Below are 14,326 nucleotides of genomic sequence, written 5' to 3' on the forward strand. Positions count from 1 at the left end.
CCCTGACCTTGATGCCAACAATCCCCCTACCACCTAGTTATTCAGCCCCTTCCCAGGGACTTTTCAAGGCCAGGTGCAGAGCTGGATAGGGAAGTTGGCTGACCAAGCCAGGAACAGCCCCCTGAGCAAGCCAACCAATGCCTGATGAGATCCTTTGTCCTGTGTTCCACCAACCAGAGCAAGCCAGTTACCCTTGTTGCAGAAATCTGCCCTCTGTAAAGTATATAAAATGTGTGCTTTCTGAGTTCCGGGTTGACTGCCCCTGTGAGGGTAAGCAACCCTGTGGATCAATAAACCTCATATTATTGCAATGATCTATTGTCAATCTGTGTTCACTGAGTTGAACCAAGATTGCTACAGTTTTCCTCATATCTATTTTGTTTTTCCAAGTTTGGGCTGCCTCACCTAGTATTACATACCCTAGTTGGACTTTTTCTTGCTAATTTCCTAATTTCTCTTTTCATAACTGTTGTATAAAATGCTATCAACTATATTCATATTTTCATTATACACTTACTAAGTCATCTAAGCTAGCTGCATGTCTTTACAACTGAGGATTGAACGTTGGTATGAAGTATGTCTGAGGCAAAGATACCTTGGGCAGATACCCAGGAATAGTGCAGCTATATAATATGTTGTTTCTATTTTCAATTTTTTGAGATATTTTTTTCTGATTTTTCTAAAGGCTATACTGTTTTCCAGTCCCAGCAGTGATGGATATGGGCTCCTCGTTTGGCACAAACAGCTTTTGTCAGATTTCTTGATAAGAGACATCCTGACTAGTGAGGCAATGTCTCATAGTAGCTTGAACTTGCCCTCTCCTAATGGGCTTTCTCCTTTGAATGAGTTGTTCTTTTTACTAGCCCATTTGTTAGTCGGCAAGCTGGTGCATTTTGGTTTGCTTGTTTGTTTGGTTGGTTGTTTTCATGTTTTAAATACAAATGAATAAACCAATAAAATGTAATGGATAACTTGAAAATTAACTGACAAACTATGGCCATCTTCTTGACAATGCTGCCAAAAAATGTGCTAGGAGCAGGGGAAGACTTCTCTGGTTCATCCCTCAGCAGTTATTGTCAATGGATATATTTTCTGTGATCTAATAGATCTGTATAGCATATTATCTGTCATTTACTTATGGACATTCTTGTTTTCCTATTCAGTTTCATTATACTGGTGTTCTTATAACGATGAAATGGTAAAACTTCCACTAGATCGTAGAACACTTTAGAGACACATTAGCAGCACATTAACTTGGAAACTGAATACCTTGATGAGGGATGGGAGGAGACCTCTTCAAGTTTTATTTAGTTAACTTTTATACCTACTTTGCGACCTACTATAGATTATTTATAATAAAATGCAGAAAAAAGATTATAGAATTCTAAAACAGACTTGTAAAATGATCTAAACCCCTGGGTCATCTCTTCAGCCTCAGATCATTGGCTATAAAAGGTTATGGTGGTAAGTGGAAGATCTTTTTTGTATTAGTTATCTTTCGCCTTACATGAGAAAGCACCCTAGTGTTTCTCTGTTCAGCTTTTTTTCTGTTTTTGAACACCATATCACAGGGCTTTCCTCTAGGTGGGGCATAGCATGACCAAGAAGAACAGATACTCTATTATTCATCCTGATAATAATCATATTTACAAGCAGTACATAAAAACTACATGTGAACATATATGTGTATCCACCCACTTACATACATATGACTTTGGGTGCAGGCTTTTCCATAAAGTACTATAATCCCAGAGCTCAGACCATGCTGAATGTGTGGCAGAGCAAGCTTGCTGCATTTACAACTTTTAAGTGTTGAATTTATGCTTCTCCAAGAACATTTATAGAAAAAATTACTGGGCTCCTGGATCAGAATGCCAAATCCCCATAACCTCTTCAGTATGCAAAAGCCTAGAAAAGGCTAAGACTAGAAAAGAAATGTGGGAATATTTGTATTATTTCAATTATCCTTGAGCTTTTATTGCTTGTAGACACTCAGGCCATAGATCCAAATTACAGTTTATTATCATCTTAGGTCTATTTGTTTGAGTCATTGAAGGGTGAGAGTAAATAGCAAGTGCTTTATAGATGTGTGAGACTGTCAAAAACAAAAACTGAAAAATAAGAAAATGTAGTAAAGCTCAACCCAAAATAAGATGAAATAGCCTAGGATAGTTTTGCTGCCAAGAATCTAAAAGATTTTGGAATGCAAATTATAAAATGTTTATTCAATTCTGAGTACATAAGGAAATGTTATATTTTTACTAACAACAAAAAAATTATTAAAGGAATTGAATTCATTACTCTTAATTACTAAATTGATGTCACAATTTATGAAAGTAGAAGTGATATATCTAATTACCATTTCTATTTCAACTCTTTAGGAAGGCTTATAAGTTAGGAAAATGTGGAATAAATATTTTTTGATATTACAGTGTATTCAACAAATTACTATCAACATAAATGTACATCTCTAATGAAATAAATGCAACCTTTGAAGTTCATTACCAGTCTCATCTTCCCTACAAACTGTGCCAATGAAAATTCTTTCCAGTTGTAGAAAAAATCTCTTATATGGATCATCTGTCAATGAAAAACCCAATGGACAGTGAGCTGAGACAGGAAGTAGGAGATGGGACACCCATGGGAAGAGAGAGGATTCTAGGATAAATGAGTGACTCAAGAGGATGCAGTACAAGGAGACTCAAGGAGCCAGACAAAAACCAGCAGGTAGATGAATTTAGGGAGATGCTGAGAGAGATGCTAAGGAGATACAGAGAAAGAAGCAGCAGGGACTGAAAGAGAAGTAAGTAATCTAATGGTAGACATAGAAAAGTTTAAATAGTATCCTCCAAGTCCATCCATTTCCCTAAGAATTTCATAAATTCATTGTTTTTAATAGCTAAGTAGTACTCCATTGTGTAGATGTACCACAATTTCTGTATCTATTCCTCTGTTGAGGAACATCTGGGTTGTTTCCAGCTTCTAGCTATTATAAATAAGGCTGCTATGAACATAAACATGTCTCCTTATTACATGCTGGAACATCTGGGTATATGCCCAGGAGGAGTATTGCTATATCCCCAGGTAGTACTACGTCCAATTTTCTGAGGAACTCCAAATTGATTTCCAGAGTGGTTGTATCAGATTGCATGCCCACCAAGAGTGGGCCAGCATCTGTTGTCATCTGAGCTTTTGATCTTAGCCATTCTGACTGGTATGAGGTGGTGTGACTGGAATCTCAGGGTTGTTTTGATTTGCATTTCCTTGATGACTAAGAATGTTGAACATTTCTTTAGGTGTTTCTCAACCATTTGGTATTCCTGAGTTGAAAGTTCTTTGTTTAGCTCTGCACCCCATTTTTTAAATAGGATTATTTGGTTCTCTGGTAACCCAATTACAAAAGAAGACACATGCTATTCTCTCACTGATAATTGGATATTAGCCTAGAAGCTTGGTATACCCAAGATACAATCCATAAACCACATGAAACTCAAGAACAAGGAAGACCAAGTTGTGGTTACTTCTATACTTTGTAGAAGGGGAACAAAATACCCATGGAAGGAGTTACAAAGTGTGGAGCAGAGACTGATGGAATGACAATCTAGAGACTGTCCCACCTGGGGATCCATCCCATATGCAATCACCAAACCCAGATACTATTGTGGATGCCAATAGTGCTTGCTGACAGGAGACGGATATAGTTATCTCCTGAGATGCTCTACCAGTACCTGACAAATACAGAAGTGGATGCTCACAGCCATCCATTGGACTGAGCATGAGTCCCCAATGAAGGAGCTAGAGAAAGGACCCAAGGAGGTGAATGTGTTTGCAACCGCATAGGAGGAACAACAATATGAACTGATCAGTAGCCCCAGAGCTCCCAGGGACTAAACCATCAACCAAACAGTACACATGGTGGGACTCATGGCTCCAGCTGCATATGTAGCAGAGGAAGGCGTAGTCAGTCATCAATGGGAGGAAAGGCCCTTGGTCCTGTGAAGGCTCTATGCTCCAGTGTAGGAGAATGCCAGAGCCAGGAAGTGTGCTAGGGTGGGTTGGTGAGCAGGGAGTGGGGGAGGAAATAGGAGGTATTTAGTAGGGGAAAACAGGAAAGGGGAAAACATTTCAAATGCAAATAAAGAAAATATCTAATAAAAAATAGTTTAAATGGATTTAATATGTCAGTAGCTAGTCAGAGAATGAGCCAAAACTTATACCCTAGTCATTTAATAACAAACAATTGGTCTTAGAATAATCATTCAGTATGCTGAGTCTGGGAATGGAAAAACAGATGTAGAAATTATACTAATATCCAGTCTTACTGTTAATATCTCTACATGCTCACATATGGAAAAACAAAGGCAAGATTCAAGATGCAGGCAATGCAGAAGATTACACCAATACCCATAGAAATCTGCGGACATGAGCTAGTTGGTGACTTTGCTTTACCATGAGCCTCACAGCTTAAGCAGATGGCCTTCAGTGCTCTGGATTTGAAGACAGTCTTTCCCATGGATGTGGTACATGATAATAAAGAATGATCATGCTACCTGTGTATCCCTTTCTCTTTGTGGCTCTGCATGTTATCTAACTCTTGTCTCTCAACACTCCTACATTTGATCTGAAGACTCACAGGCTACATAGAAACTATAATCTCCCTGCAAGTAACATGTGTTAAGCTCTCCTTTAGAACTTCAGCAATGGTACACAAGCACTCTTGTATACCTACCTCGTTTCTTACTCCTTAAATAGGGAGCTGTGTTTCACTGAAATTCTCAAAGAGACTAAGATCAACTATCACACACTATAAATGGCTTTAGATTATACACATTCTTTTTTTTATTAGGTATTTATTTATTACATTTCAAATGGTATCTCCTTTTATGGTTTCCTCTCCAAAAACAAAAAACAAACAAACAACAACAATAACAACAAAAACCAACCCTGTTCCCTCCTCCTTTCCCCTTCTTACCAACCCACCCTTTCTCACCTCCTGACCCTGGCATTCCCCTTCACAGAGGCTTAGAACCTTCACAGAAACAAGGGCCTTTCCTCCCATTGATGATCTAGGCCATCCTCTGCCACATATGCAGCTGGAGTCATGAGTCCCACCATGCCTACTCTTTGATTGATGGTTTAGTCCCTGGGAGCTCTGAGGGTACTAGTTAGTTCATATTGCTGTTCATTCTAAGGGGTTGCAAACCCTTCAGTGCCTTGGGTCCTTTCTTTAGCTCCTTCATTGGGGACCCTGTTTTCTCTTCAGAATGTATAAATCTTTCACATTTTACATACATCTTTTTATCTTTCCTCCTCTAATTTTCCTTTACCAAAAGAGGTTTTTTTTTAACCCCATCTCCATACAAACTATTGTGCAAAATCTATACCAGAGTTTCTCCTGGGTGATTAAAAACATCTATGAAGCCACTCTAAGTCACTTGTAGAAAAGACTCCATGTTTTGAGAAGAACTTTGTGGACTTTTTTCATTTTTTTAACCGAACTAGTTTTTTTTTTTTCCATACAGTATATTATGATTCCATTTTCCCCTTCCAGAACTCTTTAAAGATTCTCCCAAGTTCCCCTTTCCAAAAATATCCCAAACTGATACTTATTGAAGGCCAGCTTAGATACCACAGGGTAAAACAAGGAGGGATGAGTGAGAAACTGGTAAAAAGTCACTCAGCAGACTTCTTCTGAGGGAATATTCAAAATCTAATTCTGTGGAGCCAGCAAGAAAGGAAAAGGTCACACATGTACACACACACTTGGTTGAAAAAGCAAGTTCCAATAAGATATAATTGCTTTATACATACATATATACCTCATAAATACATGCAAACATACATACATATATGCATACATACAATAGAAAAACAAACACATTAGATGGAGCAAAGCTTCAACAAACAGGCTCCAACAACTTTGATTTTTCCCTTAGCTTTATTATATACCACCTAAGACAGAATTCTCCATGTAAGAAAAATTTTACCCCATAGACACAAGTTACATATTATCTTAAAATAATTACCACCAACACATATTCTTCAAAAAAAAGATTAAAGGCATTTCACAAAAGGAAATACAACATGATTATTGATGATGTATTCTTTTGAAACTCATACCTAACAAGAATTTCCTATCTATCTTTTTCTCCACAACGTCATCATAACCCCAAAGTGGTGCTTCTATTGTCATTGATTATCAAAGTTTAAGCAAACCAACCTCCAGCAGCAGGTTCTTTCCTATACTTAGCTGATAACAATTTATATAAGAAACAGATCATCATCAATCTTAACATCTTATTTTTGAAGTCTTGCTCAGCTAAACTGGCCAATCATCTGTTCTCTGTTCTTGCACTCATTATAGAATTATTTTCTCTGTATTCATAAGTCTTTTCATGGTACATTTGAAACCCTTGGCCACATCCCTAGAACACAAGATCCAGGAACTCAGGCTGAACCATGAATGAATATTGTCTTTGATCATTGGCTTGTCCCAAGCCTAATTTTCTTACTACAACAATAACATGGTTGTAACACATAAAAGCTCACTGGACAGCTCACCTGTACAGCTTTTCTCACCTGTGCTGCTCTTGGTCTTCTATGAGAAAGGGACATATTCTGTTCTTGTTTCTAACTTTAAACTTTCTATTAGCTACATGAACTTACCAAAATTACGTAAATAGACTAACTTCCTAAAACTACTCAAATCATCAGAAATTCCATGAAATCATTAAACTATCTAAAGAACTTTATCTCAGAACATTCATCTTCATCCTGACCTTCAAAAAACTTGCCCAGCAGAGTGGCCTATCATCTAGGAAGTAATCACGCCCAGAGTATAGATTGTGAGGATCTTCCCATGCCCAGTCACACCATGTAAGGAATATGAGGGATATGGGTAGCAATGACAAACATGAGAAGAAGGCACCTCAGTAAGAACAAGCAATCCTGGGAAGAAGTCCCTGGGGCTGTGCCTCCACAGGTTATATCCAGCACAGCCATGCAAAATGGTAGACTGTTTCCAGAAAGCTCACTTGTCCACTACAGCTCTTCCTGTATACCACACACAAGAGAGTCTTCTTTTTCTCTCTCATTAGAAAACAAACAGACATATAAATGACAATAATGATGATGATAGTAATAATAATGTAAAAGCAAGATTGAATAAAAAGAAAGAAAGAAACAAAAAGTGCCAAAGGAAAAGCAGAGGAAATACATTCACAGAATGCTAATAAAAACAAAATCAGAAATAATATGTAACAAAAAAGTAATAAAAACAAAAAATAATATATAAGTAAGATATATGTAAATTTTAAAAAATGATAAGACAAGAAATTCCTTCAAAAATATCATTGAATTAATTTTCTGTTGACCTCTACTGCTAGACATGGGTCTAGCCCTTCAGTGTGTTTTTTATATGAATGTAGAATCTGTTGAGATCAAAATGAGTTTTTCTTTGTTAGTAGCTTTTTTAGTTGTAGATAGTTTTTGATTTAGGAATGGACGTTTGTGTTCACTTCTCATGTAACCATTTGCAAGCTATATAGTCAGGGAAATGCACATCAAAACGACTCTGAAATTCTATCTTAAACACATCAAAATATCTAAGATAAAAAAACTCAAGTTGCAGCAGATTCTGGTGAGGATGTAGAGTAAAGGGGAACACTTCTCTATTGTTAGTGGGAGTGCAAACTTAAACAATCAGTTTGGAAATAAATTTGGTCCTTTCACAGAAAATTGGGAATAGTTCTACTTTGAGACTACTCCTGGGGATATACCCAAAAGATGTCCCACCATGCCACAAGGACACTTGCTCCACTATGTTCACAGAAGCTTTATTAATAATGGCCAGAACCTGGAAACAACCCAGATGTCCCTAACCACAGAATGGATAAAGAAAGTGAGGTTCATTTGTGAAATGGAATACTCCTGAGCTATTAAAACGAGTGCCTCATGAAACTTCCAGGCAAATGGATGGATGGAACTAGACAATATTCTGAGTAAGTTAACTCTGATCCAGAAAGACATATTAGCCATAAAATACAGGATAACCATGATACAAATCACAGACTCAAAGAAACTATGTAATCAGGAGGGCCCAAGGGAAGATGTGTGAATTTCACTCACAAGGAGAAACAAACTAGTCATCAGAAGTGAATAGAGAGAGGGAACTGGGTGGGAGAGGGGCTGAAGAGGTGAAAAATGGGGATCAGCTGTAGGAATGGAAGCAGGAGAGGCCGGGAAGCAAGAACGGAAATTAGGAGGAATCTCTTGGACTAGCTGGAGACCTAGAATTTGATAAATCCCAGGGAGTCTATGGGGGTAACCTTAGCTTAGATTTCTAACAGCAAGTGATATGACAGCCTGCAGTGGCTACTTACTGTAGCTAGGCAGGACTTCTAGTAAAGGGAGTGTGACACACCCAAGAGTTCTTTATATATTTTATATATTAGACCTCTATCTGATGTGTAGTTGGTAAATATCTTTCTCCATTCTATAGCCTGCCATTTAATCTGAAAGATAGTATTCTGTTTTTAGTTTCATGAGCTCCCATTTATTTTTCTTTCATTAATTAATTTTTTCATTTAATTTAAATCCCAATTGGTCTTTCTGTAGAGCCTTATCCCCTTTGTGTCCCTGAACTCCATCTAAGTTTACTTGTAGGTATCTGCATCTGTTTCCATTGGCTGCTGGGTGAGGCCACTCAGATGACAATTATGATAGGATCCTTTACCCATTTTTGAACTGTTGTTTTATTACATTTATTATCAGTTTTCTGGTCAGAAAGTCTTTTTTTGTGTCGATGAGTACAATGCTATTCTGCACTCTCTTTTCTACCAGGTTCAGTGTATCTGATTTTACATTCAATTCACTGATCCATTTGGAGTTGAGTTTTGTGCAGGTGGTAAGTATGGATTAATTTGGATGTCTCTATAAGAAGCTATTCAATTTGGCTAGCACCATTTGTTAAAGATGCTGGTTTTTTTTAATGTCTATATTTTGCTTCTTTATTGAAAACCAGGTATACATAGGTGTGTGGATTCATGTCTGGGTCTTCTTTTTTTTTTCATGGTGGATTTTGAGACAGGGTTTCTCCTAAAACTCACTTTGTAGACCAGGCTGGCCTCGAACTCAGAAATCTGCCTGCCTCTGCCTCTGCCTCCCAAGTGCTGGGATTAAAGGTGTGTGCCACCACTGCCTGGCCTGGGTCTTCAATTTTACTCCTTTGATCAATGTGTTTCTTATTGTGCCAACTCTACACTATGTTTATTACTATATCTCAGTAGTGAATGGTGAAACATTCAGTAGTTCTTTTATTATTCAAGTTTGTTTTACTTATCCTGGATTTTATGTGCTTCCATACAAAGTTGAAATTTGTCCTTTCAAGGTCTGTGAAGAATTGAGTTTAGATTTTGATAGGGATTGAATTGAAGCTCTATATTGCTTTTATTAGGATAGCCCTCTTTACTATATTAATCCTATCAATCCTTGAGCATAGGAGACCTTTCTAACTTCTAGTATCTTCTTCAATTTCAGTTTTTCTTTTTTAAACTTTATTAAGGTCTAATTTACATGTCATGTCATTTTCTTTTTATTCTCTCTCCAATGTATTTATTTATACTTTAGTGTTTTTAAAATTATTTTATTTATTTACATTCCAGCCATTGCCCAACTCCTGTTTCCTCCCACCCATTCCTCCTCCCCCTTGCTACCAACAGGGTGCTCCTTGTCCTTCCCTATCTTCCCTGGGGCCTAGAGTCTCTCCAAAATTAGGTGTATCTCCTCCCACAGATGATAGATCAGGAAGTCTTCTTCTATATATATATATATATATATAGAATATATATATATTGGGGGCCTCAGATCAGCGCATGTGTGCTGCCTGGTTGATGACTCTGTCTCTGGGAGCTCCCTGGGGTCCAGAGTAGCTGAGACTGCTGGTGTTCCTATGGCGCTGTTCTCCCCTGCAGCTTCTTCAGCCCTTCCTCTAATTCAACCATTGGATTCCTCTATTTCATTCCAATGATTGGGTATATGCATCTGTGTCTGAGTTTGCTGGTAGGGCCTCTCAGAGGACAGGCTTGCTAGGCTCCTGTCTGTAAGCACATCGTGGCATCAGTAATAGTGTCAGACTTTGGAGACACTCCTACCCCATGAGATGGATCCCAAATTGGGCCAGTCATTGGACTGCCTCTTTCCTTTACCACATCAAAATTCCAACACAAGTGTTCATAGACATGGAAAGAGCAATTTCAACTTTATATGGAAAAATACAAATTCCAGAATATCTAAAACCATTCTCAACAATAAAAGATCATCTGGGGGAATCACCATCCCTGATGTCAAGTGGTGTGATAAAGCAATAGTGGTAAAGGCCACATAGTATTGGTAAAGAGATAAACAGGTCAATCAATACAATAGAATCAAAGACCAAGAAATAAACCAATACACCAATGGACACTTGATCTTTGACAAAAATGCCAAAACCATACAGTGGAAAAAGAAAGCATCTTCAATAAATGTTGTTGGTTTAACTGGTGACCTGTATGTAGAAGACTGAAAATAGATCCATATTTATCACCTTGCACAAAGCTCAAGTCCAGGTTGATCAAGAACCTCAGCATAAAATGAGATATACTGAATCTAATAGAAAACGAAGAGGGAAAGAGCCTTGGATAGCTCAGGAGCTAAGACCAACAATTGACAAATGGGACCTCATGAAACTGAAAAGCTTCTGTAAGTCAAAAGTAACTGTCAGTAGGACAAATTGCCAACCTACAGACTGGGAACAAAATCTTCGATAAACCTATGTCCAACAGAAGGTTAATATCCAAAATACATAAAGAATTCAAGAAATTAACCTCCAAAAACCAAATAACCAAATTTAAAACTGGGGTACTGATCTAAACAGAAAATTCACAATAGAAGAAACTTGAATATCCAAGAAGCACTCAAAGTCCTTAGTCATCAGGGAAATACAAATCAAAATGACCCTGATTAGAGTTACTCTAAGATATTTTATATTTTTTGAATTTATTGTGTAAAGTAGTACTTCCCTGATTTCTTTCTCAGTCCTTTTTTCATTTGTATATAGGAAGACTTTTGAATCTCTATGTTAATTTTGTACCTTGTTACTTTATTGAAAATGTTTATCAGCTGTAGAAGGTTTATGATGGAGTTTTAAGGTCATTTATGTATGCAATCCTATAGTGTGCAAATAAATATACATTGAATTCTTCATTTTCTACTTTCCCTTGATATCCTTCTTGCTAAGAATTCAAGGACTGTATTGTATGAAGAGAGTGGGCATTATTTTTTTTAAAACGAACACAGTTTATTGTTTCAATGAAAGTATGAATACAACCAAAAGACACAAATCAATAAACAGAAGCACATTCTCTAATATCAACATTTACAGTGGGAAATTTTTGTTTTGTTTAATGTCAAATTATAAATTTTATCAGGTAAAAGAAACAATTATTCAATGTCATGAAGGTTAAATCAAATTGTGTCCTACATTTTACTTGGAAATTGAAAGTGACTGTACTGAAGGAAACCATAAACCTTAAATGACTTTGTTGATAATTTGTGGCCCATAAATTTATTAAGTAAAATTTTCTTAGACAATTTTGTTGCAACATTTTTTTCTGTCCAATCACATTAAGGTAGTGTAAAGAATTCTAATTATTGTTTCCACCACCATATTTTATCTCTTTACCATACCTGTCATGAGTAATGCCAATAATTTTATTTATTTATTTATTTATTTATTTATTTATTTATTTATTTATTTAATTTTAAGTCTTCCAACAGTTTATTAGAAAGAATGTAGACATTTAAAAAAAATCCCCACTGTCCTGAACATAAATTGAGGATTTCCAGCCTGGACATAAGCTGAAATCAAAACAGGAAATAAAAAAAAAAACTCCAATAGTGTATTAACATTTTCCACTCATTTGCCATACTGACAGTGCAAATACAAATCTGGTCTAAAATGTACATACTTTTAAACAACAATATACAGCTTTCTTTGTCCTCCATGCTAAGAGATGTAAAACCTTAAGGGCCAAACAATACCAAATCTATAGGCTTCAAAAACCATCTAAGTTAGAACATCTACTAGTTTGAGCTAAACTACACCTGAACACTGACAAGTGATCACACACAATAATGCAAAGTACTTTTTTTTTAAAATAAACTTTAATGAAAAATTCTGAAAGGTATCCTGGAAAAATGCAGGGTATCAGTTTAGATATTAACCAATTTGTTTCTGCCTCCTTTAAGTCCATGGTCTAGGATCTAAATCTTTCTCTAAGGTGAGAGTTTCCCTAGTGTGTAAGTAATTGTGTTATGATGAAAGACTTAGATGAAATACAATTATTCATCAGAGCTGCTGTAGCAGTTGCCTAGGATCTCAACTGCTTCATGGAATCCTGGGAAATGTTCATGCATAAGGATATTGCCTTCCCTCACTTAAATTGCCCCATATAATGGTACATAATCAACCCTTAATGAAGCCTTAAAGAATAATAAGGTTGACAAAAGGGTTAAAGGAGGCAAGTACAGCATATTTGCCTTTAGAGCTATCAACTCAGGGATTTTCTCAATTATAACATCTTGCAGAAGTTATTTTCTTTCTCAGAATCCAGGCAATGACAATACTTCTTTCTCCAGATCTGGCATTTTTCATCATCACTGTCTTGTGAGCCATCATCTGCTCCATCTGTCTTTGGGAAATCTACATCCTCATCACCATCCATGTGATCCAACATCTCAGAGAAACAGTCAAAATTAGACTTGTCTTCATCTGAGTCATCCTCCCAGTCTTTCCAATTATTGAAGTCCACATTAAGCCACTCTTTGACTAAGTTATTATTGAGTAGAGTGTTGTTCTGCTTCCATGTATATGTGGGATTTCTATTGTTTTTGTTGCTATTGAAGACAAGCCTTAATCCATAGTCATCTGATAGGATGCATGGGATTATTTCCATCTTCTTGTATCTGTTGAGGTCTGTTTTGGGATTATATGATCAATTTTGGAGAAGGTACTATGAGGTGCTGAGAAGATGGTATATTCTTTTGATTTAGGATGAAATGTTCTGTAGATATCTGATAAATCCATCTGGTCAATAACTTCTGTTAGTTTCACCATGTTGCTGTTTAGCTTGTGTTTCCATGATCTGTCCATTGCAGAGAGTGGAGTGTTGAAATCTCCAACTATTATTGTGTGAGGTAAAATGTGTGCTGCAGCCTGCGCAATCATCTCGTCAGCAAGAAGACACGCAGACACCAGGATCCTTCTGCAGCAAGCGTTTATTGCCTCATCCAGAAGAAAAAAGGGGCTGAGCCAATAATCAGCACTGCTTATATACACCACAGCGCGGTGTGTCTGCCCATGATTGGCTGTTTGCTCATCACCCCATGTGATGCCCCGGGATGGGCCGTGGCTTGGCGCCTTTTCACTCTACGCACATGCGCAAACAGTTGTTTACCAGGAGTCGACAGTGGATGTAGGCGCCATCTTGTCAAGGTGAATGCCTCTCCTGCTCTACCGCTCTCCACATCTCCCCCTTTTGTTTTAGTTAAAAGGGAAGGCCAAATATAGCAAGTCAGAGAGTGCTTTTGCTCTGCCAGGGCCCCTGTCTCAGGTCATTCCGCATCAAACCTGCAGCCTTACCCGTCATAGGATTCCCCCCACCCCCCCGCCTGAGGGCTCCGTGTCTTAGGTTGGTCTGCGTTTGGGGAAGGTTGCCTGTCTCTGGGTACCCTGGAGCTGGCGTAGCTCGTCTACTCTGACCCTGCTGGGCAGTCGCTAGCAAAGGCGCTATTGGCCAGGGGAGGAACGAGACGGCAGGATTTGTGATTTGTGTAGCATGGACAACCACACCACAGGAGAAGTTCCCTGTTCAATGGCCACAAGTGCCTGAGTAATGACTACCTTGTCACATTTTTGTTGGGTTTTGAGCTTACAGATTAACCAGAGCAAAAACACCAGGCCGCAGCATAGGGCTGCACCAAGCAGGCCAACTCCCACCCATTCCTTAAAATAAGAAAGGGCTGAAGAAATCCAGGAACCGAATCCTTCTGTAAACGACAGATCCAGACGTGTAGAGTTCACTTGTGCGATGGCAAGCCTCAGTCTCCTCAGAGTATCTTCAAACTCGGCAGTCCAATTCTGGAGTAGAAACTTCAATGGGCACAGCCAGAGCATCAGCAGACAGGTCAGGATCTGAGTCCTGAAGGGCCGGTCGTGATCTGTCCTCCTTTGCCTCAATTCTTCTTGTTAGCCTCTCTGGTATCCAAATCGGGTTATCTTCTTCCTGTG

This window comes from Mastomys coucha, unplaced genomic scaffold (genome assembly GCF_008632895.1).
Source record: "Mastomys coucha isolate ucsf_1 unplaced genomic scaffold, UCSF_Mcou_1 pScaffold8, whole genome shotgun sequence".
Classification (NCBI taxonomy): Eukaryota; Metazoa; Chordata; class Mammalia; order Rodentia; family Muridae; genus Mastomys; species Mastomys coucha.